This window comes from Protopterus annectens, chromosome 3.part1, assembly GCF_019279795.1.
Source record: "Protopterus annectens isolate FY-2018-M chromosome 3.part1, PAN1.0, whole genome shotgun sequence".
In the NCBI taxonomy this organism is placed as follows: Eukaryota; Metazoa; Chordata; order Ceratodontiformes; family Protopteridae; genus Protopterus; species Protopterus annectens.
Genome location: NC_056732.1, coordinates 696,363,128 through 696,390,792, shown reverse-complemented (window position 1 = coordinate 696,390,792; position 27,665 = coordinate 696,363,128).

The following is a 27,665-nucleotide window of genomic DNA, read 5'->3' as shown; positions in this document are numbered from 1 at the left end:
GCATCATATTTGTGGTCTCTTCACATGAAATAGTGGTTGTCTGGCAAATCACTGGCAAATTATGAAAGACTAAAGTCAGAAAAAAATTACAGATTGTAGTGTCTCAGATGTCATACCCTATAGGAAAATGCATGCTAATGCTAAATCTGTTATTGTATCACCTTTCCAAGTTTGTAAGGCCAATAGTTAAAATGGATCCTATATTTAGGCCTTTGTCCCCCAATTACTTATGGCTTTGTCCAGATGTCTGGCCCTCAGAGGTTGAGAGGTATGGTGCCTAGTAACACAGCAGATACCTGAAGGTCTGTGTACTGCCAGGTCATAAAAGGCTGCCACCTTTCTGTGTCAGCACTGACAAAACATGTCACTGGCCAACAGCCATACCCCTGGAATGACAGGTTGTCACAGAAGGAACACAAGTATGCATTGTGTATCTGTTCTGCTTGTGCTAACATTGCATTCACCTGCCAACTATTTGCAAAACAAGAAAAGGTCATGTCAAAACATCAATGGCAGGCAATGAAGAACCAGATGTCACACCCATGACAGAAAGCAAGCAAATACCAAACTGGTCCCCCAACTGTTCTATATTTGGTAGAACAGTATCAAAACCCTGTCCTCATGTGTGTGCCTCTGTTTGACTGTCATATATGGGCCTGTCCAGCTGTCAGAGACAGTGACAGTTTGATAGCTAGGCCAACATGCAGCTGCATAATAACTTAAAATGTTAGAGGACCACAGCAGATGTAGTGGTACAATGATGGACGCCCTGCCAAATAAGTATGCTCAGAGGTGTGAAGTCCATAACCTTGTGTGTGATGTTAGGGCATTTACCCTGCTCTCACCAGAATTACAAATACATAACAGTAGCCACTGTGAGTAGGGCCTGTGACAGGAATACAGAAGGATAAAAGAGACACACATAAGGGGGAGGGGAACCACTGGCCAGACAAATGGATAATGTGCACACCAGAACAAATTTTGCAGCAATATATGTGCCCTGAAGTGTGTGGAGGCAGTAAACATCACCTGCAAATACACAATACACACCACATAAGCAGAGGTCAGCAACAAACCAAAACCCCAAGCAAAGGACACCTCAGAGGCAAAAACACATGAGAACTGCACAAACATACACACCACAGACCACACATACTCCACACACCAGGGTCTTGCAAACACTAAGGCCTTACCATACACACAACATATTACTCATAGAAGACTCCACTGTGAGTTACACAGATGTGCCACACACCAGGCAGGATAAGGAGAAAGTCACGATTACTTGTTTGTCAGGTGCTATATATCGCCATATCACACATGCACTCAAGTCACCCCACAACAGGCACAGGTATCACTCTGGCCTGGTCCATAGTGGTGTACACAATGTCAGATGTACCTTCCAGACTATAGGAAAACAGACATGATTCAGCTTGCTGAATATGTGTCCCATGCAAATCTGTCCCTAGCTGTAAGCAGCATCCTGCTGTCACCCAGAGTGATGGCTCAATACAAGCAGAAAGTGATTGTCAGTAACACTTGGTTCACTTACTGGTGGCATCCCAGGGGGATCCACTGCCTGGCAGCCTGGGAACATATGAACAACAGAACGCTCTACCTTGCCACAGATGGCCTACATCTCTCTCATCTGGCCTACAGGCCTCTGGCAAAGGTCCATGCCTCACCCATAGTGCCTTTGTAAGGAATGTCATGCGGTTCATACCACCAACATAACACAGTCAACAAAATGCAAATGAAAGGCCATGCCACAAAATGCTAGGACCATACCTCTCAGCCCCGTAGAGCAAGAAATCTGGACAAAGCCATAAATAATGGGGGGGATAAAGACCTAAATATAGGAATACTTTTTAAGTAGTGCTCTTATAATGTGGATAAAAAAGCTAGGAAATCACTCCACTGGTCACCCACAATTAAAAAATAAAATCTGTTTTATTAAGTGCTTTTCGGCTCTCCTTATAAGGAGACTTCTTCAGATCTGAAGACGTCTCCCTATAAGGATAGAAGAAAAGCACTTAATAAAACTGATTTTATTTTTTAATTGTGGGTGACCAGTGGAATGATTTGCTAGCTTTTTTGTCCAGTTTGTGTTTTTTCAGCTTTTCTGGTGTTTGCATTAGTGCTCTTATAATGTTAGAAAGTTGCTAGAATAAAAGGGTTTGTATTAGCAGGGATTGTCTGAAGGATATAAAGTCTGAAACCTCAAATGTCTCTGTCAGTATTTCCTGACTTCAACCCTGAATGATTTGCAATAAATGTGCTTAAAATCCACAATCTTATGGGAACTGATCAGGTATATGAGGCATGAATCTGGACATTCTGTGAAAATCTGTACAGTTGAGAGTCTGGCTAGGAGTCTAAACAGGAGAATGCACATCCTATCACACAGCCAGACCTCAAAATGTGGGCAGCAAAGCCAAAGAAGGTGGAGTATAAATATATGTTAGACAGACACACACCTCCAGGCTGGTAAAACAGTATGACACACATGAGACACTCCATGTGCAGTCAACTGTTGCCAAGACCCATATTCAAATCATAGCTAGCTACAGACCAACATATCTGACTCAAGACACCCACCCCACATAACTGGCCCTCTACAAATCTATCAGGATTCCACCCATCACCCTGATCCTGGCTGAATTATATTACCCAACCATGGATTTGAAATCCAACCATGCCAGAACAGGAATGCACAGACATTCCCCCATCTTAGCAATGCTACATCCTTAAGGCAGCCACTTGATACCCCCACAAGATGTGATACCTATGTCGGACGTGGCAGTAACCAACATGATAAAACACTGCAGCACCCCTATGGTATCATCCTCCCTGGCAAGATCCGACAGAAAAGTGGTCACATGTCATATCAACATCACCTCTGACCCCTCTCTAGCCATGGCAAAAGGGAGATGTCCCACAAGCTGATCACAAGCACCAGTAGGATGGTATAAACAGCTGAACAGCCCCCTACCCCACTAGAGGAACAGGCTAAACTGGCAGCATCATTATGCACCCTATACACCCAAACCCTGAGTATTGTCTTTGTCACAGCTGAGTAGCATTCACACCCAGTACACTTCACATTGGCCTACTTTAGCTGTCCTGCTGATGTCAGTCACCCTAGAAGTAGCTTTTGGACTGACCTCCACCCTATAAGCTCTGTGTCACTTGTGATAACTGCAGAATACTATAGTACCAATAACTAGATAGGTAGGGCTTCTACTTTCAGTCCAGCGAATGTAAAAGTGTGTGTGTGTGTGTGTGTGTGTGTGTGTGTGTGTGTGTGTGTGTGTGTGTGTGTGTGTGTGTGTGTGTGTGCGTGTGTGTGTTTGTAGGTTAAGGATTTTGAGGCCATTCACACCCAGTACACTTCACATTAGCCTACTTTAGCTGTCCTGCTGATGTCAGTCACCTTAGAAGTAGCTTTGGACTAGCGTCAGCCTTATAAGCTCTGTGGCACGTGTGATAACTGCAGATTACTATAGTACCAATTGCTAGAACAGTAGGGGTTCTAATCTCAGTCCTTGCAAATGTAAGTGTGTGTGCATTTGTGTTTGTAAGTGTGCAGTGTTGGGAGGGTGGCTTAATGGTTAAGGTATTTGCCTTACAAACACAAGGTGTAGGGTTTGAGTTTCACAAGGTATAATTGGCTAGGCTTAAAATAGTTCACAAGGGCAGTTAGCTTAGTACTAATCTATGAACCCATGAATATCTTTGGGTTGGGAGGGTGGCCTAATGGTTAAGGTGTTTGCCTTACAAACACAAGGTACAGTGTTTGAATCTCACAGGGGATAATTGGCTAGGCTCAAAATGGCTCGCAAGGGCAGTTAGCCTAGTATTAACCTATGAACCTATATTTGTCGGTTGAAATATTTTGAGGCCTTTCTCACTGAGTACACCTCCCATTCCTATACTTTACAAGGGCTAGTGATGTTATTCACCTTAGAAGTACCTTGGGATACTATTCACCCTATAAGCACCATGGCATGTGTAATACCTGCATAACACAGTAGTATCGAGAGGTAAGGGTTCCAAACTCAATAATGGCAACTGTATCTGTGTGTGTGCATGTGTGTGTGTACGTGTGAGTGTGCATGTGTGTGTGTGTGTGCATGTGTGTGTGTGTGTGTGTGTGTGTGTGTGTGTGTGTGTGTGTGTGTGTGTGTGTGTGTGTGTGTGTGTGTGCAAGGACAGTAACATATGGGTGTATGTGTGTGTTTGGGTGAGAACCACAGCCACTAGGGGGATTACAATTTTTAGGCATGTTCCATCCAGTACACATCCCATTTACTGTGTTACAAGGCCGGCTGATGTCATCCACTGTAAAAGTATATGTAGACACTCAGTGGTCCTATAAGCTCCATGGTGTGTGCAATAACTATGTAACAGTACGGAATACATAAGATAGGCAGGGGTACTATTCTCAGTTCTGGCAAATGTGTGTGTGTGTGTGTGTGTGTGTGTGTGTGTGTGTGTGTGTGTGTGTGTGTGTGTGTGTGTGTGTGTGTGTGTGTGTATTTGTGTGTGTATTCATCTTTGTAGATGTGTATACTCATAGGTGAAAGTGTTTTGAGGCCTTACTCACTCAGTACTCCTCCCATTGCCATACTTTACAAGGGCTGGTGGTGTCATTCACTTTACAGGTATCTTGGGACACTCTTCATCCTATAAGCTCTGTGGTGTGTGTGATAACTGCAGAACACCATAGTACTAATAACTAGATAGGTAGGGGTTCTAATCTCAGTCCTGGCAAATGTGAGTGTGTATAGGTGTCAGTGTTAAGTCTTTGTAAGTGTGTATATTTGCAGGATACAGTATTTTGAGGCCTTACCCTCCAAGTAGACTGCCCATTGCCATACGTTTCAAGGGTTGGTGGTGTTATTCACCTTAGAACTACCTTGGGACACTCTTCACCTATAAGCTTTGTGGTGCATGCAATAACTGCATGACACCATAGTAACAATAACTAGAAAAGAAGGGGTTCTAAACTTAATACTGGAAACTGTCATAATACGTGTGTGTATGAGAAGCATATTTCTTGTGGCTGTTGTGTGTTTTGGTTATACCATTTTAAGGCCTGTTGACTCCCTCACCATGGCATCACCTTGCAGTGCCACTTAATGTCATCTGCTGTACATGCAACATGTTAAACTGTACAGGCTACACCAGCCGTCTGTACATATGTATATGGAATATCCAGATGTTTGCAACCAATATGGTGTCTGTGACCCCTAATAATGGGCATTTATGAGACACATTACCAAACTGTCACAGTCACTGTAGTGACAGACGTGGTGGCAGCAGACCTCTTACCTGTCTGAAACATAATGCTGATAGTCTGTAACTCTATCACCTTGCAGCAGTCTACAGACATCAGGCGAATGCCATATGTGAAGCTGGGCCAAACAGCAAACATTGGGAATACCTGTCACATATTGCCATGACACATATGGGAAATGGATAGCGGTACAGCTCATGCAATTGAATGCACCTTCCGAAGGGTATGTGTTGTTACATGACAGCAGCTGTCATTAATCTACAATGTCAGTCTATCATGATTTTACCAGATGTAGTCCAGACAACCACATGTACATGACCTATGTGACTAAATCATGTGCCAGAGATCAGGACAATCTGCACACATATGCAGAGGTTAGAGGTATTGCCACCATCTGTACCCATATCTCCCAAGTTGTTGGAGCAAGGACTGTTTACAAAGCTATATATAATAGGGTGACAAAGGACACATAATAGGGACACCTGTCAAATAGTGCTCCTACAAACATATGACAGTGATAGCATAACAGGGTTTGCATTAGCATAGATAGTCTGAATGGTATGAAGTGTGCATATCATAATGTCTGCCATTATGTTATGACTCCAGCCCACAATGGTTTGGAAACAATTTGACAGACAGACACAGGTGTATGAGGAAATGGACCACTGATATGTGGCATGCATCAGGACAGTCTGCATAAACTGTACAGTTGAGAGGTATGTCTGAACCACCCTGCAGGTTGCAGTCATTGTTTGGCAAGGTGTAACCTGTGCTGACAACTGACACAATTGAAAGAGGTTCCAGAACTGTGGGACAAGACACATTATACAGTTCTGTACTGACTGCATAGAGAAGTTATTGCACATCAGAAGCACGTTAGTGTCATGAGAAATACTGTAAGCAAAGGTAATATCACACAAAGTAGGTGTAATACTAGCATGCCAAAGGGCATCCTGTGTATTGCACTTGCCATGGGCATGCTATGTGCTGCCAACTGTCACAGTACCACAACGTGTGTCCCACACTCCACAATTGATAATGTCACATACACATATTGTGTGTTGCCTATGTGTGTGCAATATGTAGACTTGAGAAGGCCCTGTGACTACTGTGTGCCCACATGATAGGTGAATATGTTGGGGTTAGAGTCATGGTTAGGCTTGTGAGGGACCTAGTGCCAGTAATCCAGTAATTTCCTTTGTACATATGAGCCTGTGTTACTACACAACATCGAGGTGACATGTATGAAGGCTAGCTGTGTGTGACAAGGGGTATGTATGCAAGGTCACACTGTCTGCCAACAGTGCCCCTCACACACTGTTGCATGCATACATATCTGGTAAACATGTACATATACAGCTGTACCTTGGCTATGAAACGGTCAATGTGTTTCCAGTCTAATGTCTGCAGGGCCACATCCTGTGGACACACAGACACATGGAACATAAACAGAATACAGCATGTCAGACTGCATTCAGTTAGTGGTACTAACATCAGTAATGCATCATGGCTAATAAGGTACATACATTTTGATTTGTATCCAGAACAAATGCAAGCAAACAGCACCTAACACAGCATTACATAGCTACAATGTACTATATTCACCCTGTGCATCAGATCCATATTAGCATGTCCCTGCATTGATGGTATGGATGACAGGGATGTGGCACAGGTATCATCATATCCACAGAGTGTGGTGTGGGTTTGCCAGAGGCCTACGCCTGGCCATACCATTGACATCATGTGTGTGTCTTTGGAGGGGTGTTTTATAAATGGGTCATGCAGAGATGCTGTGTGTGTCTGGAGGTGACCTGCCCATGATAGTGATGTGTGTGTGTTTGTATGCACACAGTTACACCATGTGGCCACCCAACAAAGGGGTATGTTGGACAGCTGTGGATCGTACATGGCAGAATGTACAGTTCACAGTCTTCAGCCATGGACACAGGAACTGGTCCTGCCAGGGGTCTCACTGGCACTACTAGACCTAAGGCCAGATGCAGTACTACTCCCTCAATGGTGACTGCTGTCTGCTGGAGCCGTGTACCTGATGGGACAAGCCAGGACCACGTGCCCATTGCCTGCTGCATCATGGTGTGGACAGCATCCCCCCTTCGGTAGTGCTGGAGGTACTGCCACTACAGGAATGTGATGGTGCACAACCTCATAGACTGTCAGTTGATCGTGGTGCTGGCCTACGTCCATGTGGCTGCTGCCCATCTCCCACCACATGCTCCAGCACAGACATTCCACGGTCGAGGAGTCCCAAGGTCTCACCCCACCATCTACTCATGACCTTTGTATTGTCACGTATGGCCTCAGCAAGGTCATGTAGTTCGCCATGGATACCAGGAAGATGTGTGTCCAAGACCCTGAGTATTTGTCTGGTGTTGCGATCAGTAGTGCCTGTGCCTCCATGATGGCCTGAAACATGCATCTGGTGACACCTGCTGTGGCATTTGCAACAGGGGTTTGATGGGCAGCAGTCTTCCTTCGAGCACCCCTGTCATTCCACCTGTGTGGGACCTTGTCTGCACTCTGGCTATGGCTAGTGTCTACACTCACACTTGCCATAGTCACCACACTAGCCTGTTCCATGCCACCACCCACTAACTATCCATTATCTGTGACCGCTAGGGACAGGGTATGTGTGGGCATTGTGTCTGTATGCAGGGATATTGTGGTCAACAGTGGGATATCAACCAATGGCTCAGATTCAGCCCCTGACACCACCTGTGCCTCACTATGACCACCATCATTGTCAAAGCCCGCAGCTACACTGACAACAGGTTTGAGCGGGAGCAACCATGACCCCCATCGCCACCTGTGAGGGGAAGACAACATATGTAAATTAATACTTGCACTATAAGGTTGGCTGGTATAGACACACACACACACACACACACACACACACACACACACACACACACACATGCACGTGTGCATGCATGCACACCCTCACACACACAAACACATACAGGTGAGGTAGCACAAAGGCATTACACAGACCTCACAATATCCAAATGGTGACATGCATGACATACATTCAGACCACAACATACACACTCTGGACAGGCCCACAACATCATGCAGTGCAGGCATTTTCACTCTATGTTACTACTAATATACACCTCTGGGATATGTGAGTAATGTTAGTAGGTGATGGGCCTTAATCTAGCACACACTGCAACCATGTACACATTATTGCTGCTCACCTGTATAGCACAGTGGCAACTCCTACAGAACATACCTCACAGTCATACAAAGTTTTGCAGAATGTCAAGCTGTATGGCTCATATGTTTTGCTCTGTTCCTCATAACTCCTGTGTTTGTCTGACACATTACTGGGATGATCTGAGGATTGACGTCACTAATTAATGACATACATTTAAGTTTCAGACTTCACAACCTGCAGTAAATGTATGTTAAAACAAATCCTGTTACACCAACAACTTTCTAAGTTTACAGTGGATATTGTAAGTGTACACACCCCTGTTAACATGCCAGGTTTTGGTAATATATAAAATGAAACTACAATAAATCATTTCAAAACATTACGCGCCTTTAATATGACATATAACCTGTGCAATCCAATTGATAAACAAATGTGTTAGGTGTAAAATATAATAAATGAAATATATACAATAGGCTGGTTGCATAAGTGTGCACACCCTTAAACTGATACTTTGTTGAAGTACCTTTTTATTTAATTACAGCATTTAGTCTTCTTGGGAAGGAGTCTATCAGCATGGCACATCTTGACTTGGCAATATTTGCACAGTCTTCCTTGCAAAAGCCCTCCAACTCTGTTAGACTGTGATAGCATTTCTTGTGCACAGCTCTCTTCAGGTCACACTGCAGATTTTCTATTGGATTTAGGTCTGGGGTCTGGCTGGGCCAATCCATAATCTTGATTGTGTTGTGGTGAAGCATTCTTTTGTTGATTTTGATGTATGTTTAGGGTCAATGTTGTGTTGGAAGGTGAAAATCCTCTTCATCTTCAGCATTCTGGCGGATTCCTGAAGGTTTTGGGCCAAAAGTGACTGGTATTTGGAGCTGTTCATAATTCCCTCCACCTTGACTAAAGCCCCAGTTCCAGCTTATCAACACAACCCTAAAAAAAGACAGTGCCAACACCATGCTTCACTGTGGGGATGGTGTTCTTTTGGTGATGCGAAGTGTTGTTTGTGCAACAAACGTACCTTTTGGAATTGTAGCCAAAAGGTTCAACCTTGGTCTCATTACACCATTAACACATTTTCCCACATACTTTTGGGGACTTAATGCATTTTTTTGCAAATTGTAGCCAGGCCTGGATGATTTTCTGTGTGAGAAAAGGCTTCCATCTTCCAACACGACCCCATAGGTCAGACATATGGAGAATACGGGAGATTGTTGTCACATGTAGTACTTGCCACAGATTCCTGCAACTCCTTCAGTGTTGCTGTAGGTCTCCTGGCAGCCTCCCTGACCAGTTTTTGTAATGTCTTTTCATCATTTTTGGAGGGACGTCCAGTTCTTTGCAACATCACTGTTGTCCCATATTTTCTCCACCTTTTGATGACTGTCTTCACTGTGTTCCATGGTATATGCAATGCTGTGGTAATGTTTTTGTACCCTACTCCTAGCTGATACCTTTCAACAATGAGATCCCTTTGATGCTTTTTAAGCTCTGTGAACCATGGCTTTAGCTGTACCAGGCAAATGAGTAAATGTCAGGAAAACACTACTTGGACAGCTGTTATTTGTTGTTACTCAAAGTCTCTTTAATTGATGGCAGGTGTGTACCCAAGCAGACTGAATCATGTAATTAAATCAAAGGGAGCTTCAACAAAGTATTAGTTTAAGGGTATGCACACTTATGCATCCAGCTTATTGTAGTTTTTTATTCTTCATATTTGGTACCCTAACATATTTTTTTGTTTTTCAATTGAATTGTACAGGTTATAGGTCACATTAAAGGTGGGAAAAGGTTTGGAATTATTTATTATGGTCTCATTTTTTTATATCACAAACACCTGGCATCTTAACAGGGGTGTGTACACTTTTTATATCCACTGTATAAGAGTAATATTTAAAATATGTCCCTATTTTTAGACCTTTGTCTCCCCATTTTGTCAGTCTCTGTCCAGATTTCTTGCACTGACAGGTTGTGAGGTATGCTACAGAAATGTTACATCTCCTGCAAATAGGCCCCTGTGGTGACCACTGTGATGATATGCAGTTAATTCCACCACAAGTGAACATGCACATATCGCAATATGGCTAGGAGTGACAGTTGTGTGCATGGTAAAATGCATGCCCTTAACATGCCTGAGGTATTGATGAACCACAACAGGACAATTCCATACTCCCCAGCTTCAGGCTGCTGTCCCACATCCAGACCAAATAGACCTATATAGTTTGGGGAGAGAGGTATTGCCAGCAGACTCACATGTGGCATTGGCACAAGATGAATGCAGCTTTTCTGCACATTTACAGTACAAGGTGCAGTACTATACAATTTGCTGTCCTTCACCATAGATGTGGACTTCTGTGCATTACAAAAACCCACCCACAACTGCATTTTCACCTGACATATGTGTCTAGATACACTACAGATGCTAGTATAGCTGCTACACTAGTCAATTGATGTCCAAAGGGGCCTTACCTGCACTCTACTCACCTGTTATCTGGATGCCACCCACGTCCAGAATGTGGGTGCCTTCACTTTGATGTTGGTATGTCGTGGGTGCCCCAAGGTTGGCAAGGAGCTCTTCAGTGGGTGTAAGTGGGGCCTGCATGGCAGGATCCCCACCAGTGGCTATGCGGTCCGTGGCCACAGCAGTAGCCTTTCACCGGGCATGGCGGATTAGGTCGGTCACATGATGCCTGACCTGCTTGTATGTTTGTGCATCCAGGCCGACATTGTTTACCCTGTGGACAAGGTCGTCCCACAGGGTGGTCCCTTCCTGCAGACATTGTTGTCTGTGGCCAAACATGACACCATAGTGCTGGATTATGCTGTCGATGATCAGAGCAGTTTCAGCCTCTGTGTATGCCAGCTGTCTGGCACAATGCATTGCACCTGGAAGCCAAAAACAGGGAAACACATCACAGGACCTCATACATTTGTCAACGTTATTTACAGAACCTGCACATCCACATTGACTATCAGTAGCCACCACTTACGACCACATCATACCCCTGTCAGCTATCAGCACAGTATAAGCTTGCATTGCACTCCTTGTCCTGATGTGTCATGTTTCCCCCCAATGAGGGCCAGTAAATTGCATAATCCTCCATTCATCATTCATGTCTGTGTAGAGGGACTACAGAGGCCATCTTATCATCCATGCAGCTGGGGTCTGGATGGTGCTCAGGCTTTGTTTGACTACAGTGTGCAACTGCCCTAGGAGCACATGCCTGAGTTCATGTAGGATGCAGACAGGGATGTTATCAGGTCCCATGGGGATTTCAGTTTGTTGTCTTTGAGTAGGCATTATGGGCCTGCTCCCTGAAGATGAGGGGAGGGGAGGGGAGGGGTGTGGGTGCTGTGCATATCCACCTATACTGATGGGAGACGGGGGGACATTTTCACTTAAACCTGTCTGCAGCAGGTTGGCTATAGCTATGGCATGTGTGTATGTGGTATGATTGACCACCAGTACAGGTTGGGTTGGGTTGTTGCCTCTGAGATTGAAGACATATGTCAAGATGGCCTTGTGACTGGCCTTGCTGGAGTGGATGTGTCCAATCTGTACTCATAGTTAGCCTTACAGTGATTCACCTGTGACCTTATATGCTTGTTCAGACAAAGGTGGACATGCTTCCAAGTTGGTGCCTGCACCTACTTGGCCCTGTACACCAATATAGCAACCGGTTATGTGGTTTATGCATTGTTGCTGTCCACCAAAGGGGATTTCTGTACCTTGGTGGAGACGGATTTTACAAGTCAGGTCCTGCTGAGTCCATACAGCTGTGTAGGTGCTCATATAGCTGTTTGTAGTAGGCATGGACACGAGGTCATAACACAGTTGGACACTTGTCTAATTTCAACCTGATAATCATGCTTATTCTAATACACATTTCTGTGTCAGGGCAATGCAACAACCAGTAGCTATAGACATTTCTGTATGTTGGATGCACTGTAACTCATATTACACACATGTACAACATGTACAGCTTATTTACCTAACTACTTGCAACTCATGTCTGATACTTTGTGGCTTCCAGCTATATCTACTTATACATACATGTGCACAGGTGATACCTGATATACATTTATGTTCTATGTCAGTATGGCACACTGTATTTACACTCTTGCTGCTCAGTCATACCTTCCAACCTGTTAGAACTGGACATCTGGACAATGGCACACATAAATGGGGGGCAAAGGCCCAAAAATAGTGACACTTTATTAATATTGCTGTAACATACTTAAGTCAGTTGATAGCACAGTAGGCCTTGCATTCACAGAAATACCCTGCAGGATATCTAACATTCATAAGTATGCTATTATGTTTTGATGTCAGTGTTCACATATTTGCCAATGATTTGCCAGACATAATGCAACTCTATGTGTAAATGATTACAAATATTAGGCACACATGTAGTTAATGTGCAGAACACTGGACAGTTGAATGGTATGAGCTCAGTATATCACATGCAGTTAAACACACACTTCTGCAAAAGTAGTTTACTAGGCACATATGCTGTATAGGTCTCTTAGATTTGCAAGACAAACGTGTATCATAGTTGTATTCACAAGTAACATATGGATATTTACAACATCCCAGTAGCTGGCCTAGCACTGTCACAGTCAGTATTGTTTGACAGATACTCCAGTAGTGGTCATATGTGAGCTGTCCTTTTATGGGGTGATTCAGAGGCCTGAGCTGTTTTCTATGTCACTGCAGACAGAGCTAGATGCTATGGCCATAGGTGATGATTAGCAATATATCAGTACAGCAAGTCTTGTTGAGACATATTTGTTTAACTTCCTACTTCCCATTATTACATACTTCCTACTGCGTTCCCATTACATGCTTACTTGTTTCACATACCTGTTTTTTTCCAAATAGTCTTGAATAGCTGGTTTGTTGTTTTGTTTGCTTTGGTTTGATTGGTTGGTTGTTTTTGTTAATTTCTTTCTCTCACTCTTTCTGTCTACTTACGTAGAAGTATAGGCCTGTTTTGCATTGGCAACTGCTTGCCTTTTGTAGGTAATGCTCATGAGCAGGTGATGGCCTGTGCACCAATTGGTGTCCCCCATTTGCTAAAATCATACAGAACAGCTGTGTTGTTATTCCAATAGCCAATGGCATGGCAACACACTCCTATAATTGAGTAATTCATGTGGGCATTGCCCCTTTTCCTTGCCTGTGAGGAGAACATCATGGAAATGTGTGAGCTACAGCATCACAGAGGGTAGGTGGGAATACCTCTTACAAGACTTGTGGAGACAGCCCAACAAAATGGGGGAGAAGATTCCAGACTCAGGGACAAAATGTAAGTATTGCTGTTATACAATTGGAATAATGCTAGTTTAACAGGGTTTGTCTTGACATGCATTTTTTTGTGTGATTTCAAGTCTGACAGTGTTATGTAGATGACATAACTTTCAATTGTAGGGCTATCCGCAGAATGGCCAGAGGTGTGCCTGTTATGTTTGGGTAGTTCCCCAGACAGTTTTTGTCCTTGGCAGATCAGTAGGATACTCTGGGGATTGCAGTCAGTAAATGCTAACATCCATTTGTGTTTTTAACTTCATATCCCTCTGAAAAGATATGTTACAACAAACCCCATAACACCAGCAACTTTCTTAGTTTATAACAGCAATATTTCCAATATGACTCTGTTTTTGGACCTATATCCCCCAGTAATGCCAGGCTTTGTCCAGATGTCATGCACTAAGAGGTTGATAGGTATGGTACATTATTTAGTCCCTTCATTCCTGATATCATCCCAGTGATGTAGCAGACTCCCAAACATGTTACGAGGAAGAGGCCATATACATGAGGCCAAAGCCTGGACATTCTGTAGCAATCTGTACAGTTGAGAGGTCTGTGTATGTCTGGCCATTGTTAACAGACTGTCAGGATTGTGTAGCAGTGTAATGTGTAAATGTTAGTTGGGCTGTGTAGGGAGGGGGGTACATGTGACTGTCATGGGCCCTTTCTATCTGACTGTGCATGCTGCTCTGGTTTCTGGTGGTCTATTAGTTATATATGTTTGTAGGGGCAGACTGAGACATGTCCCATACCACATCAGGATTCCTACTGCACTGTGACTTGGGGTGTATATGTAGGGGTAGTGTGTGAGTGGCAAACAGGATATTTTTGTTCACACAGTCATTATACTCTAGTGTTCAGTTGGCTTACCGCTTTGTCACTGTGACTGTGGTGCAATTAGTTGTGGGTATGCACTTTCACACCAGTGTCTGTTTTTCACTACTGTTACATCCCTGTAGTGCCTGATATAGTTGTAAATGCATGTGTGAGTTCCCAGAGCTGATTTGGGGTAGTGTTGTGTCAGTCTGACTGTAGTCTGGACAGTGTTTGGTGGCATGCATGGCAGCTCAGTGTAGTTTCCCTAATGTTATGTTATTTCCAGATATTCATAGGATGTCCAGTTGTGTGGCTCATATCTTTGGTCTGGTCACCATAACTGTTGTGTATTTCTGATAAATCAGTGGGATGATGTGGGGATTGAGGTCACTAACTAATGAGAAGCAATTGTGTCTTGGACTTGTGATATTTCAGTCAATATATGTTTGAACAGACGGTGTTACTGCAACTCTCTCAGCTTATCTGCTAACATATTTCAGGTATGTCCCTATTATCATGCCTTTGGCCCCCACTTTGTCAGGCTTGGTCCAGATTTATTGCACTAAGGGATACTGAGCATACCTCTCAACTGCCAGGAGTTTCACAGAATGTCCAGATGTTTGGCTCATATTTTTGGTCTGTTCCACAAATTATTTGTATTTGTCTGATAAATCACTGTGATGATCTGAGGATTTATGTCAGTAAATGATAAACATTCAGTTTCAGATGTTTAAGTGGGTTTGCGCAGTTTTGTGGGGTTTTGCATAAAGCTAAGTGATGCTAACTGACAGTTATGTCCACTTAGCTTCGCTTAAAGGGTTCAATGCTGAGCGGTGCTTAGCGGTGCCCAGTTTCACTTAGCTGAGCTGACTACTGCTTGGAATTCATGTCTAAGCAATGCTTAACTTGGCTAAGCAGAGCTGAGCACTCCTTACCATTGCTCAGTTTTTTATTTTAATAAAATATCAGGATTGTAAATTAATTCATCATTACTGCCATATTATTAATTGTATATGATTTACTTTACATGACATCCCCCTATGAGCTTTCTTTACATTACCTTGGGTTGTGACTATACTGTATGGGACACTTGTGTATACACGGGTGATTTCACATGTTATATGCACTCACACTTACAATTTGGACCTGCTACACTACCCTGGGTGAAAAATATCGATGACTACATAATTTAACATAAAAAATCATTTTAACAATGCTTTCCCATGTAAAAATAAAGTACCTGTCTTGTTACTCAAACCGTGAATGCCTGCAGGTAAAGAAGGGACTCTAACCACTACATTATCTCAGCATTAGGATTTTAGCTGTATATTTTTATTTATCTCCTATGGGATGTTTACACAATGCTCACACCATCAAGTGATGTGGATGCCCAACACAAGGCTATGTTGGCAGCCGTCGATCGTACGTGGCAGGATGTATGGTTCACCATCTCCTGGGAGGGAAATGGTAACTGGTTCTGCCAGGAATATCACTGGCACTGCCAGGCCCAAGGACAGATGCATTACTACTCCCTGATGATGACTGCTGTATGCTGGATCCGTGTCCCTGATGGGACTGGCCAGGACAATGTGCCTATGGCCTGGTCTGGTGTTGTGTGGGCAGCACCCTCCCTTTGGTAGTGTTGTTGCTATTGCCGCTACGGGACTGTGAATGTGCATGGCCATGTAGGCTCACAGCTGATCATGTTGCTGACCTATGTCCACCTGGCCGATGCCCTACTCCCACCACATGCTCAAGCACAGACATTGCACGGTTGAGCAGTGACAATGTTTCACTCACTGTCTATCCACATCAGCAAGATGATGTATGGCATCACAAATGCTGTAGAGGTCATCAGGCATGGCAGGGAGTGCTGCATTCATGACCCTGAGCATCTGTCTGGTGTTGCAGTCAGTATGCGTCTCTGCCAACATGATGGACCGTAACATGCATCTGATGACACCTGCTGTGTCACTTGCGACAGGACCTTGATGGGCAACAGTCTTCTGTTGAGCAACCCTATCCATCTGCCTGTGTGTGACCTCTCCTGGTCTCTGCCTATGGCTGTTGTCTACACTTACACTCACCATACTCAACACACTAGCATGTTCCATGCCACCATCCTTAACCTGTCCATTATCTGTGGCTGCTGGGGAATGGGTATGTGTGGGCATACTGACTGTGTGCGGGGACATTGTGGGTGAAAGTGGGATACCAAACAATGGTACGGATTCAGGCACCAATAATCCCACCTGTGCCTCACTATGACCACCATCATCATGGGAGTCTGTTAAGACACTGACATCAGGTTATTAGGGGGAGGGACACCAACCCCTGTGTTCACCTGTGAGGAGAAGACAACATATGTGAATTAATACCCTGCAGTATTATGTTTGCACACACACACACACACACACACACACACACACACACACACACACACACACACACACACACACACACACACACACACACACTTCTGGTACAGTCTGGCACAGCTGTGACATCTATGAGCCCTTTAGGGCAGTCCTTACGGTAGTTCTGTCTATCACAATCCATCTCTTTCACTGCTACTGTAAGGCCCACAACACAGGGTAACAAATCTTACTGTGTGGTGGGCCTGGTAGCAGAATGGCAATTGTGGCCAAGACCAAGGCTATTGGAGTGAGCTATACAGTGTCACCAAGTGCATATGCACATACTGTAAGAGCTGACTTACTGCTATACAGACCACACACAATGACAAGATGTAAGAATATGTGATGATAACTGATGAAGGGACAAGACAATACACTATCACTGCAGTGCCTACACAGTTCAGACTCACAAGGATTAATTTCAGACAACATTGCAGGACAGTCTGCAATACATACAGGAAATGTGTAAAGTACTGGGTGCATAGCCTCGTAAGCTGATACCAGGCTATTGGCTCTGATGCCCTCATAAGCCTGGCCCAGACTTTTGTCCATGTCCCTTCCAAGCCAGCACCTATTTCCCCTGTCCAGCTGGTACACCAGCATGATCCCAGGGGTGTCCCATCCATTTCCCATGCAGCTGTCCAGCTTTATCTTCAAGAGGGCTATACATGTCCTCTGCTAGACATGGTAGGGGGAGGGAGTGTATTTTACAGACAGTGTATTGTGTGGGACACTGTACTATCCTGCCAATAAGTCCTATACATGTCACAGACCAGGTGAGGGCCTTGCATGCATGATGCGTGAGTGGGGTTTGTCTTACAGCTATGCAAAAATGCCATCAATGCTGGTTTGGAAATGCCTTTGTATGCCAGACACAGGTCACCTATGATCAGTCTGTCTGAGACTGAGTACAGGGACAGGGCTTTCAACCTATCTGTATTGGATAGATGTTACACATCATGGATTTGCCTGGTCAGGAACCTCTGTGGTCTCTGCAGCTGCAGCATTTGCTTGGCAAAGTACATGCCAAAGGAGCCATTGTACTTGGTAATGCATCTGATAAGGGTGGAGTACAGGGATGTTGTGGCCCCTTGGTTCCATACCCCGTATATGATGACATACCCATATTTGTGAGGTGGGCCATATAGACAGCCTTCCGTACAATGGTGCCCACATGGCGGAAAACTGTCAGGTTGCTACTAATCTTGGTGCACAAGTCACCTCACACCTGATTGCATGCTCAGTACATTATTACTGCCATAATTAGTGTGGATGACATTTGCCACAGCAGAGAGAATGATGCCTCTGCTGGCATTCAGTTTGCAGAAATGCTTCTTGCACCAGTCATTAATTGGGTGAGGCCCTCTTGGGGGATGCTCACATCAGTAGGGGAATGTAAGACAGTGGCCAGCTTGCAAGCATCTGTACACCTGGTCAGCCACAGACCACTGCTTTTGTCCTGTACCGCAGATACATATATCTCAAACAGTAGAGACCCCAGACTGATCCTTGGGGTACACTGCTTTGGAAGACTCTATTACTAGAGGTGGGATCCATTACTTTGACTGAGTGGGTATTATCATTGGGCCAGTAAGCTATGCATCTGGTAACATACAGGTTGATGCCTAGCGGTGTAGGGGTATGTATCCTGACCACCAAGGGATTATTGTGAATGAATTGGGCTAGGTGAAGGTAGTCATTGTTCACCAGCTTCCCCTCATCCTTGTGTTTATTCAAATAGATGGGATGTTGGCTGTAAAGGTAATTCTGCCTGCTCTGAGGAGATTTATAGTAATTTGTGTAAAGTTAATTTTGTATGACACTGTAAAGGGGGTGGGTACGGGAGATGGTGACCTGAACAGTGATGGCTATGTAGTCATATCTTACCAAGGAGGATGACACTGTAGGAGTGCTAAAGTGGCTACTCATGTTGGTTAGGACCAGGTACAGGATATTTCCACCTGCCATAGTAGTGTTGACCAGCTGATCCACTGCATTGCAATTAACAAAGCTGAGGAATCTCTGTGTTCATGTTCAGGCGGCATAGGTCATGCACACTAGGGTTGAGTAGTTGAAGTCACCCAGGAGCATGGTAGACAATTGAATCCTGACAGATTCCAACAGGTCCCAGTAGGTGTAGTGGGAGTCTATAGTCATGGTTGGATACCTGTAGCTAGCTATGATTTAAGTAGGTGTTTTGTCAACTGTTAACTGCACTCGGGATGTCTTCCATGCGTCATAATGTTTAGCCAGCCTGGAGGTGTGTATATGTATGGTAATGTTCAACACTCTACCTCCTGTGGCTTTGCAGCCCTCCATTTGGGGTCTAAGCGTATGATGGGATGTGTAACCTGGCAAGGTTAGTGTGCTCTCCACAGCTAAAAAGCAGGTGTCACTGACTGCACAAATCTTGGCATCCTACAGGACAAGGTATGTTTGCACTGACATGGGTTTCATGCTTACACACCTAGCTCCTGTTAGAGCAAGACATCTGCACAAAGACATACATCACTGGTGGGCAAAGGCTGGAAAATAGTGTCACTTTATGAATCTTGCTGAAACACACTTAGTTGCCAGCAAAGACAGTGTCACATTCACAGGTCTACTCTGCAGGATGTGACATCTGACAATCAAATGTATGCTATTATGTTATGACTTCAGTCTTTAATGGGTTGCCAGTGATGTGGCAGACAATACACAACTGTATGAGGCATTGACTACAAATATGAGGCAGACATGGTCAGTCTGCAAAACTCTGGACAGTTGTCAGGTATGGGCTCAGTATATCACATACAGTTCAACACACACTTCTGCACCTGTTGTGTACTATGCACATATCCTATATAAGTCTCTTACATTTGTAAGACAAGCATATGTATCAGAGTAGCATTCACAGGTGACATATGGATAATTACAACATCCCAGGTAGCTGGACTAGCAGTGTCACACTCAATATTGGACAACAGACACTTCAGCAATAGTCATACATGAGCTGACCTTTGCTGGAGTGACTCAGGGGCCAGAGATGTGATCCATGTCAATGCAGAGAAAGCAAGTGGGAATGGCCATAGGTGCTGGACAGCAGCATGTGAGTCCAGCAGGTCTTGGTGCGACCTAGTGTTTAATGTCCTATTTGACATTATTGCATCACCCCATTCTGCATTCCATTACAAGCTTACATGATGGACATACCTGTTATAGTGCTGAACAGTTTACTCAGAACAATACAAATGGTTAAGTTTGTGCAGTCACAGTCTGTCTTTGTGTAGATGGGTTCAGACCTGTGTTGCATAGGCAGCAGATTGCCTTTTGTAAGTAATGCTCATGAGCAGGTGATGGCCTCTGCTCCAATTGGTGCCTCCCACTTGCTATTTGCATCCAGAGCAGCTGTATTGTCTTTGCATTAGCGAATGCCATAGCAACACAGAGCTATAATTAAGTCCTTCATGTGGGCCTTGCCCCTTTTTCTTGCCTGTGTGGAGGACATTATGGAGGTGTGGGGGCTACAGCTTCACAGACAGTAGGTGGAAATACCTCTCAGGACATGACATGGTGAGACAGCCAAACAACATGGTGGACAAAGCTCTAGAAGTGGGTACAGACTGTAAGTAAGTACTGCTGTTATACACGTAGAGGATTGCAAGATTAACAGGGTTTGTCTGGACATGCATTTTCTGCATAACTTGACATCTGACAGTGATATATCTCTGACATACCTCTCAACTGTCCAAATATCAACAGACTACTCAGAACTTTGCCTGTTATGTTTGGTTTGTTCCTCAAAGAACTTCTGTTTTTGTGAAATCAGTAGGATAATGTGAGGATAGTAGTCAGTAAATGTTGACATCCATTAGTGTGTCACACATCATATCCTTAAGGGATGTTATGTTAAAACAAACCGTGTAACACCAGCAACTGTTTCAGTTTGTAACACCATTATGTGAGATATGTTCCTCTTTCCGGCCCCCTGTGCCCCAAGTATATCATGCTTTGTCCAGATGTCTTGCAGTAAAAGGTTCAAAGGTATGGTATGTCATTATTTAGTGACTGCACTCCTGGTTTCATCCTAGTGACATAGCAGACTCCTGAAAGTGGTATGCAGCAGTGGCTATAAATATGGTCCCACACCCTGGACATTCTGTGGGAAATCTATACAGTTGAGAGTTATGTATGTCTGGCCATTGTTAACAGACTGCCAAGACTGCATAGCAGTGTTGTGTGTAAATGTTTGTTAGGCAGAGTAGGGAGAGTAGCAAATGTGAGTGTCTTAGATCCTTTCTCTCTGACTGTGCATGCTGATACAGTTGCTGGCGGTCTAACAGGTGTATATGTTTGTAGGGGCATACTGATAAATGTCCTGTAACACCTCAGGATTCCCTTTAGGCTGTGAGTTGGGCCAGTATATGTTGGTGTAGTGTGTGATCAGAATATGTTTGTTCAAACAGTTGTTCTACTCTAGAGTTCATTTGGGGTACTGGTATCTTGCTGTGACTGTGGTGCAAATGGTTGTGGGTGGACAGTTTTGCACCAATATCTGCTTTTCCATATAGTTCCATCCCTGTAGTGTATGATACATTTGGTAATACATGGGTAATTCCACATATCTGATTTGGGGTTGTGTCGTGCTAGTCTTACTGTGGTTTAGAAGGTGCTTGGTGAAATGGTTGGCAGCTCTCACTGTTTTTCTCTTCTGTTACATGACTGCAGTTGTACCTCTGCACTGTGCAGATGTCTAGACACTGTCCAGATGTGTGGCTCATATGTTTGGTCTGTTCCCCATAACAGTTGTGGATTTCTGACAAATCACTGGGATGATGTGAGCATTGACATCAGTAAATAATAACATTCATTCGTGTTTCAGACCTGGAATCTATTAGGGATTATATGCTAAATCAAATCATGCTACTCTAGCAGACTTCAACGCATATAACAGCCATATTTCAGCGATGTCACTATTGTTTGCCCTTTATCTTCCCACATTGTCATGCTTTTTGCAGATGTCTTGCAGTAAGAAGTTGGTTATTGATATATACATATATATATATATATATATATATATATATATATATATATATATATATATATATATACATATATATATATTCTATGTATAAATATATACACATATATATATATATATATATATATATATATATATATATTTATGTATGTATATATATATATATATATATATATATATATATATATATATATGTATCTATATATATATATATATATATATATGTGTGTGTGTGTGTATGTGTGTATATATATATATATATATATATATATATATATATATATATATAGTTCCACTTAATAATCTCAAAATGCAGAAATCACAAATTTCAGCATTTCAAAACCATAAAGCCGAATTTTTTAAATGTGGAAAGTGCATAATCGCGAATTCAACAATCTCAAATTTGCGGTTGTGGTTTTACGTTATGTTGCATGTGGTGTTTACTTTGGATGTTGTTTGATGTGGTGTATGGATTTACTTGGAGTGTAAGGTAAGTGAGTGTTTTATAAGGGTTTTGGGTGGGAGTTTGACTGTATTTTAGATTGTAAGTTGTATGTGTGGGTTAGGGTTAGGGTAGGTAGGTTAACATATGAGTGTGCAACTGGATTTGTTGGTGTTTATGTGACGTGTGTGTGTGTGTGTGTGTGTGTGTGTGTTTGTGTGTGTGTGTGTGTGTGTGTGTGTGTGTGTTTATGTGTGTGACTGTAGAATGTCTGGGTGTGAGTGTACTGTCTGTTACTGTTTGTGCAATCTCGGAGTTAGTATATATATATATATATATATATAAGAAGGATGTGGGGGGGTGCAGAGGGGTTTGCCCCCCCTGCTTTTGTGTAGTGTAGGTATGTGCATATCTGGTGTTTTGTTTTATTGTATTTATTTGTTTTGTGGTCTGGGTGTTGTGGTTTGTCTGTGGTGTGGTGTATGCTGTGTGTTCTGTATTTATGGTTTCGGGTTTGTGAAGTTTCGGTTTTGTATGGTTTCAGCTTTATGTTCTCAAAATGCTGAAATTCAAGATTTCAGCATTTTGAGATTATGAAGTGGAAGCACACACACACACACACACACACACACACACACACACACACACATATATATATATATATATATATATATATATACACATATACGTATATAATAGTACACCGGATATATATCTTTCCTTTATGTTAAATGACTGTAGTGCATGATATTTTTGTAGAAACATTACAAATTTATACAGCCCAGATTGTGTAAAGGTACATTGCTGTGATTGTAGTGCACAGGGTGCTAGGTTCAAGACTTGGAAGTGATGACTTTTTTCATTAATGTTAAATGACCAGATATGTTTGTAAAAGCACTAACTCACAGCTCAGATGGTATAGTGGTACATTGCTGTGATTATAGTGCACAGCATCCTGGGTTTAAGGCTTAGCAGGGTTGATTATTTTGTTGCTGGGCAGAACAAGGGCTGATGGAGACAGAGAGATTAAGGCACTTTTAAGCAGTTGTAAGTGGGTTTGCATGGCTTTGCACAGAGCTAAGTGATGCTAACAGATGGTTAAGACCTTTTAGCTTCACTTAGCACCGTTTACTCCTGCTTACACCCGTGCTAAACTTCATTAAAGAAAATAAAAAAGGGTGATAGAAAAGTGACAAAATGGGGGTAAGCAGGGGGTAAAACATTAGGAAAACCAGCTAGGAATGTGTAGGACAGGTGTAGGAAAGGACCATAGCTCTACATTTCTTCTACAGCAACAGCTGTGTATAATGTGTAGAATTTGGAATTTACAGCCTCACACTCCACAGGGTAGGGTGTTGGTGACAGAAATTTGTAGAATAATTTGTGGGTAGATTGATTAATTTCACTGTACATGGGGTGAAATGTACAGCTATGTATGGGGCAATGATTTATTTTGGGGACAGATGCCTTTTTTTTAGGTGAGAGTGGGATGTTGGGGAAGGGCTGTAGATATGTTTGGGGAGGTAGGTTTGGCTGGATAGGTAGCATTTGCAGGCAGTCAAGACACATAAGACAGTAGACAGGGGTGGTATATGACACATGAGGGGGTAAACATCTTGGACAGAGAGAGTGGTTGGGAATCAGAGGCCTATGAACCCCAAAATGGTTACTGTGGAACTGAGGTCCCCACTCATGGGCAGTCACCATTGCACCTTCACTGCCCCGAAGGTGGCTGTGCTTGGGAATAGTTGAGAGGGGCAGTCTGCCCCTTGAAGTGCACCAGGTGGCCCTCCATCTGGCACAGCTCTGCACCCAACTCAGAGTGGATGATGCTGCACACCATACCCCGGAACATTCTGCAGGTGACAGGCTCCTCTCCATGCCTGCACCCATGGGGGGATGGGCCCCATCCCCTGCGACAGTTCCACCTGATGGTTGCGCAGGACCAGCAAATGAGGATGTCCCGGGTAGGGTCCTATACATGCTGGGGGTCAGTCCCATGTCCAGATGGGGTTGGACAGGCGGATCCACTGGCTTCTGCCTTCTCAAACCTGCTATGGCATTGTGGATTTCCCAGATTTAGTCATGAACAACACATTGCAAAATTAATTATAACAGCATGCATGGGTGTTCCCATTAACCCAAACCAACAGATTTGAAACAGTTGCATAGCAAGCAGAACACATGCATAACTGAAACAACAGTAATCATTTTAACAGCATGCAAGTTACATTGACGGTGGCAGGCTACCAGTAATGGTATTTGAATAAGGTATGTTAATATGCAACCAATGAAATATATGAACAATAATGGAACACATGTCCCAACAATAGGTTTTGGGAACAACATACCCATAGTATATGAATAATAATTGTTGATGCAGATGACAGGTGGGAGGAGAGAATAAAATGTCCATTAACAACTGTATCGGCTTCTATTTTTCACAACAGTACTGCTCAATACTCTACAGGTCTGCCTCACTTTACATCTAGCTATGGCCCATAGCTTCTGTGGCATATACATACCTGTTAGACTGTCAGCCTGCAATGGTATGAGACAGACTGAGTGAACTGTGGCTAGTTTACTGAAGGGGGCTTTTACATGTCAGGGTTACATACTTGACAAAGAAGGGGTGCCCTGCAATGATGTGTAAGTCTGCTACTAGGATAGTTCACCTGGATTCCTATATCTGTCCAAGGTGATTGGCAGCAGTGACTACTAGCCATGACAGCATGACACTTGAGAGATATGTATCTGAAAGAGGGCGTGGTGTATGTACCTATCCTGCCGTCATTTGCAGGCATGTGGTTGGACAGTGGAACAGTTGTGCATGGTGTATTGTTAGGTTCCCTATTAGAAGACCGAAGATGCATTATTTTGAGTGCATCTTGGTTGAACAAAAAAGCCTGAAATGGCTAAATATCGAAGCGGCTCTTGAGCGAATTCTTTCCCTGGGAAATAATTTGCTTGGCACCTTCGGTACTTTGCCATTTTTGGCACTGTAGTACGGTCTCGGAGTTGCCATATTTAAGTAGGGGGTGTGGGGGCAAAGCCCCCCACTTAATATAATGTTTAAAATGTTTTTTTTTTTGTGTTGGAACAGCAATTTTTTTTCCTTAGGAAAAAAATCGCTGTTCTGACAGTTCAAGATTGTAAACTTTCACTTACATATTGTCGATTAATCATCATTCACTTTTTTAAGCATTTAGTGACCTAATATAGACCCTATTGTTATACCCTTCAAATAGCTACTACAAACGTTTCCTTACCTGTAAGACCTGTGGAGAAAATATTGGTTACCATTATCTGACTGTTTCTACACATATTCCAGATTTCTTGAGTGTATATGTGCGCATATCTCACTACTACTTCCTGGATTCAAATAATGTTTAGGTGTGCTAAAATGAACTACAAGGCTGTTTCTCATCATACTGGGCTTCTGGGGAACTGCTGTCTTTTGTTTCACTGTTTTCTGCCTAATACGCTATGGGTTAGACAGTCTGACCTTGTAATCCTGTGATTCATGCATGACAGATAGTTACTGTACTGTGTAGTAATCCTTTGAAATTATACAAAAACAAAGGTTAACACAAGGCACTGCAGCAGGGGACACACTATAATATATTTGATATTAGTATTCAGGGTTCAGATCTTAGTACATAACATATGTCATATTTCATGTATATCTTGATTTACAGCTCCACAACTACTGTTTTACATACTAGCTGATTCTCAGAACAACCTATGGTAATGCATGCTGTCAAAGCCATATTTTCTGTGCAGAGCCTGTACACATTCTATTTCTACAACAACATACCAGAATAAACACAACAGTTGGTGGTTTAGGTTTTTATTGTAGTTATATGACACAGTGCTATACTACTGCATATGCTGTAGATGACTATTAGTCTGGCAAACTTTTCTTTAATGGTTATACACAGAACACAGTAAACAATTTACTCCTTCTTATTTATTTCCCTATATAGTGAAAGGTAGATCTGTACTCACCAGCCTGTTGGTGGATCCTTGTCAGTCTGTTGACATGGGCCTCAATGTTCATAGCCCTCTCTTCTGCAGCTGTAGGGGTGCGAAACAAACATTATGCATACATGTCTATCACATACTCAGGTTAAAATTTGGTACAGCTATATCTGGGATACTTACAAATTGCTGGAACATGCCGGTCCTGAGCATCTTGGATCCATCGGGCCAAGAGCTCCCCCTTCCTATGCTTTAGGTCAGCATAGCAATGCCATGCCTACTTACCAGTTTGGGGGATTCTAGTGGCACTGGTGAGGTCATGTGCCAGATGGTCCCAGGCCTCCGCTTTGTATTAAGAGCCCTGATACTGGCCTGGCAGCAGTCTGTCATCATGGTGTTCTATGAGGAGTCAAGCCATGACCCTGAACTCCAGGATGCCCCAATGCTGTGCCCTAAATCGTGCTCCCTCTCCAATGTCAGACATGTTCCTGCAGAGATCAAACTAAACAGGTTATGGCTGTATTCCTGCCTGCACTGTTTAAATAAGGCCATATTCCCACCCTTTTCCATTATTGGACCATTTCAAAACTGCTGGGTACAGCTTAGCAAAATGCAAACCCACTAAGCTGGGTTGAACGGTGTTTAAAGGGGTAATTGCTGAGCATTGTTTAACAGTGTGCAAATCCATTTAGCTGAGCTGACTGCTGTGTAGCATTCACCTTTAAGCAATGCTTACACTGACTAAGCATAGCTGAGAACTGCTAATAATTGCTCACTTTTCATTTTGAAAAAATATCAGGATAATGACTTAATTAATCATTACTGACATTAGTAAGTGTATATGATTTACATTACATGACTTCTCTCTATGTGCTTTCATTACTTTACCATGGGGTGTGACTATACTGTATGGGACACTTGTGTATACATGGGTGATTTCACATGTTAGATGCACTCACACTTACATTTTAGACCAGCTGCACTACACTGGTTGACAAATATCAATTACTACATAATTTAGAATTAAAATAATAATTTTAGACTGCTTTTCCATGTAAAAATAAAGGGTTTGTCTTGGTAATTGAACCGTGAACACCTGCATGCATAGCTGAGACTCTAACCACTACGTTATCTCAGTGTGACAGTTTTAGCTGTATATTTTTATCTCCTATGGTGTGTTTAAGCAATGCTGAGCAGA